This window comes from Lathyrus oleraceus, chromosome 4, assembly GCF_024323335.1.
Source record: "Lathyrus oleraceus cultivar Zhongwan6 chromosome 4, CAAS_Psat_ZW6_1.0, whole genome shotgun sequence".
Classification (NCBI taxonomy): Eukaryota; Viridiplantae; Streptophyta; class Magnoliopsida; order Fabales; family Fabaceae; genus Lathyrus; species Lathyrus oleraceus.
In genome coordinates, this window is record NC_066582.1 from 343,102,757 (window position 1) to 343,108,054 (window position 5,298).

Here is a 5,298-nt window from a genome sequence, read left to right on the forward strand (position 1 = left end):
ATTTTGTAAGATGAAGAAAAAAATAAAAAAATGACATATGAAGCATGGATATGAAATAGGAGGGAAATTGAAAAATAAGCATGGCATTTGAATAAAAGCGCTGGCCAGGAATCGAAGTCAGTTCACATTTGAACTGAAGCGCGCCAAGGCTGAAACGACAGCGTTTCATCCTAAACCCTAAAACACGTGCATGCATGGCAATTGGAATCCGCAGGTAAACATGATGAACTCGCAACAAAATCCGCAACAAAGCCTATGCGTTTCACAACAGAATTCGCAGGTAATCTGGAAATTGTATGAACACATGAAGATCTTCATCCATACATTTCCAGAAAAATTCAAAGTGTCCAGAAATTAAAAATGAGCATGGCATCGTGTATATCTTTCATCATACATCAATAATCAATAAACATTTCATCAAGAAACCATCACACATGCATGAATCGAAGAGAAGAAGATTCAACATCAAAACTTTAAACAAGCAGATCTCACTCAAAACAGCATGGATTTGCACGATTCAAAGCTTAAACTACTCAGCATACTTAGATCTATCATAAGATGGCAAGGAAATTCAAAATTATGAGATGTGGTTTGTAACCTCTTGTAGAGCAGATCTGGAATTAGATGAATTCAAGGCCTTGTGATGCTTCAATGTTCCTCCAGGATGCTTGTATGAGTCATTGAATGAGAAATTACAGCTCAATTGTGCACGATTTTGCCAGAGTTTGGATTCACCATTGTTGCTTCAAGCTTCAAGAATGCTTCAATACTGCACTGTTTTCTTCAACTCCACGTGTAAACCTGCTCGAGAACAACTCAGTAACAAGAATTAAGCAAGAAGAATGGATTGAATGTGAAGAAAATGCAAGAAATTTTTGAGAGAAAATTTGAGAATTCTAGATCTAGATCTGAAATTGTGATTGTTGTTCATGCTGAAACAGTTAGAGGTTTAGCTTATATATGTTCCACTAATCATGTTTAATTAAGCTTAAACGAAGTGCAAATGGATTTAATTGAATTTGGAGGTGTAAGTGCAAATTTGGTTTTCACCCTTATGCATGAAAATCATGAATGAACAGTACACGAATTTTATTTATTTTCACCTAAAATGCATTTTTAAAATCATTGGTGAAGGCAAAATGTTTAAATAATGCACCAATTTTGAATATTGAAATTTCCCTCCAAAAATTCAAGAATTTGCAAATGATTATGTGATGAAAAATTGTGCAATGCAATGTATGTTTTGGAAACTAGAGGTCAAAATGAGAATTTAGCAAAAAGAACCACTTGAATTGGAGCTTTGGTTGAGAAGTTATGTCCATTTGAATCTTCAAGTACACTTTGCCATGTTTTGATCATATCTCCTTAACCACACATGAGAAATTGATGATCTTGGACTTTTTGGAAATGGGAGAGAAAGATCTACAACTTTCATGTTCAACAAAATTTCATTTGAAGCTTTCTTGTTGATGTAATTTGAAGTTGAAGTTAGGTTAAAACCTTTCCATTTTTGGCAAATTCAAATTATAGGTCACTTTCTATTTTTGGAAAGTTTTGACCTGACTTTATTTTCTTCCATGTTGATGTTTGAAATGTCAAATGAGACTTGTTTGAACATGAATGAAGTATTTCTAATCACTTCCCACCTCCAAATCCACTGTTGACTTGGCAGTTGACCTTCTAGGCGTTCAGATGACCTGGCAATGTTCTGATGAAATTCAAACCTCTACCACTTGGGATTTTGATTCAAAATAACATCATGGTTCATATGAACTCTTGATAATGACTGTGGTGTCCAAATTCTCAAGAATGGCCACCATCTGTTGCTTAATGACTGCCTTTGACTGCTTTGACTTGTGATTGCTTCATCTGCAAGACAAGGGTTAGATGACATATTTTTGTACTTTTGGTTAGTGATAAAAGGAAAAGCAATGATATACAAATGCAAAACATGCTTGGTGATCAAGAACCACTCTCAGAAAGATAACCCACCCACAGGGAAGGAAGCAAGGTGTACAATGATCCTTGAGGCAAATGCAATGATATGATATGATGCCATGAGGGATCTGAGGGACAAAATTGGGGTCTTACAATATCCCTCTAGAACAAAATTGCCATTAGCATGCCCTTGCCCACTAAATTCACACCGTAGTGTCTAAACCTGACTAACATTATCCTAAACAATAGCGGCTGCAACTAACTGTCTTGAAATAACCTCAAGTTAAGATAATATTCTTGTATTTGAATCTACCTCAAGTACACCCTTTGGTTTGACTCCTCTGTCACTTATTGAATAATATTCATTCTAGCACATTCTTTTGATCAAATCTTTCACCTTATCTTCATTCATAGTCTTAATGGTACACCCAGTTGAGGCATCCAAAAGTTCTTACTTGAGCTTTTAGACCTTTAGTGAAACATTTCATTTGTTCCATACTAATCATGTTTTAATTAGGATATCTTCTGAGTAATAATTTAAATCTTTCCCAGGAGTCAAGAAGATATTTCGTATCACCATGATCAAAATTGGAGATGTCGGACCTTCTTACCAAAAACAAAGAAGTAGTGAAAAATATTTCTAAAAACTTGTCTTCTAACTCAGTCTAGATTTGAATGGTTCCACATGGTAAACAATGTAGCCAATATTTTTCTCTTCTAGTTAAAGAATCCTAAACAACTTCAGCTTTATCCGACTCTCAGTCACTCCATCTGGTTTGCACATAGAATAAATCTCATAAAAATGAATTAGATGCTCCCATGGATCTCCCAACCCTACAAGAACAACATTTTTAATGTTAAAAATTAACAGGATTAGCCGGTTGGAACCCGAGAGATATCCTTCCAACTTTAGTTCTTCTAAAATAGTCTCCCATGGTCAGCTGACGTGGATTGACCTTGACTATTTCTACTTGTTCTTTCCTTGTTAACTCTGGTAACTGAGTTGCTTTTATTATTTTTGTTGTTGTTAATCTATCATGAACCTCACATAAACAAACAAAAAAAACTCAGTAGCGCAGCATTAATTAACAATAACTTAAAAGACAGAAAATAAATAAATAACAAGAAAGATAAAAAAAATAAAACTAAAAATAGAAAATAAAATTAAAATTAAAATTTCAAGTATTAACAAGCAAAAAAATATATAACAGAAAATAAAATAAAATAAAATAAAAAATAAAGATAAAACAAAAAATAAATAGTAATAAAGAAAATAACAAACTAAAACAATTTTTTTTAAAAGCAAATCAATTAAAAAAGTGCTTAGAATAACAATAAAACAGAAAATAAATAAAAACAAAGAAAATTTAAAACTAAACCTAAAAAAATTACCTTGTTGAAATAATCAACAATTTCCGAAAACGGCACCAAAAGCTTGATGACTTTCTTAGCAAGTGTACTAATTAAGTTGGAGTAATAAAATAAACTTGTGTCCACGGGGATTGCGCTATTTTAACGAGTTGGTAATTCGTGTGATTTAAAAAGTAAAGTCGGGGGGTTTTAGATTGATTTTATGGAAAATAATAATGCAAATAAAATTTGATAAAAGTTTAGATAATGAGAAGGCGATTAGATGTCATCAAAATCCCTTAATTTTCACCTTTTGATGATTGTACATTATTTGAATCGAATTGACCTATAATTTTATGGTGAATTAACAATATCACTATATTGAATTCATTGGTGTACAAATCACTAATTAAAATTACAATTCCCTAACTCCTTAGGCGAATTCGAAGTAAAATTAGACGATCTACATGCGTAAATTATTTATCCACAACTAATAATTACCTAATCCTAGTTAATTACTAAGTTGAACAATTTCTCTATGCCCAATCGATAGACTTACGGTTAATAATCCATTCTCATCTATTTTCACTTTGCACGCTAATCAATACACAAAAAGCATTAAGATTAAAAACAATGGAATAACAATTATAAAATCAAAACATTCAAATAACATCAAACAATCATAAGATCCAACATAGTAAAATCAAGTTAATATTCTAAGACCTAATCAAGAGAAATCTACTCATAGTTTAATAATAAAATACCATAAGTTTGGTTTAAGAGTACATGCAAATCAAGGACTAATAATATCTTGAATGGATCCAAAACTCTTCGCACTTGAGAATTCCTGACTACCACTTTCTATCATCCAAAGATCAGAACCCCTTTAAAAGTCTCTTTTTTCTCCTTTTATATAGCTAAAATGTGTCTATAAAGTAACTTGTCATGTACAAGATGCTCCCGATCATGCACATGATATTATGCCATCTCATGATCATGCAAGTGTTGGATTATAGCATGCACATGTAGCCTTTTTATTTTCTCATTGTGTACCACCCATTCTATTGTGAGATTGGGATACCAAATAGGTACTATTGCAGTCTTCAATTTTGGTGAGTATGTTTTTGAACAAATATTGAAGCAAGTAGAGTTTTTTGTTATGTAGTTACCTCTATCTTTTCCATCCCTTATTTTGGTGTTCTGATCAATCAAATGCTTGATATTATAAGTAGTGATGATGTTACTAGAGTTAAGTATAGCCTCTTGAACTTTAGTTATCGTCTACTCATCGAGAATCATGGTCCATACATTAGACTTCCCAAGATTCAACATTTTGATATTAATGATCTGTGTGCAGAGGGAAACCTGCATGAGGTCGCTCCATGTATGGTACACCTAGAGGCTATGTTTTCCTAGAATTAATGTAGGTTTCCAAGAGTTTTCATGATGTGATACTTACCTCCACTACAAGAAGGAACAAATGGATTACTTAATCAAAATGATGAGTTAAAAAGTGGTTGAGGCATCTACTTCCCATGCTGAAGGATAGATTGTTAGGAATAATGTAGGAATTGTTTGGAGAAAGACGACAATGAGGATAAGGATGAACCTGGTGGAAGTGAAGAAGACTATGAATCTGTCTCTTCTAATGAATCTGAAGACTGAAGTTTTTTATGTGGAAGCTCTTTTTGGTGATTTCTATTGACAGTGTTCTATGATCATGCGTGGGTTATTCGGAAATATGTTGAGTTACTCTTTGGGATGGATAATAGCTCATGTTAACCTCTAGGTTGGTTCCTTTTTTCTCCAGCTTTCTGATATGTTTTGATCCCATCCTGGGTTGTTTTTTGCTAGATTTTCAAATTCTTTTTTGTTAGTATGCATCTCTATGTTATGCCTATTTCCACCGCTCTCTAATAATATATATTTCATGTCATGAAGTTAGTCTTTAGCATTATGATACCCATCTTTCATGTTAATTTCCTAAAAATTAGACAACGGAGGAGATTG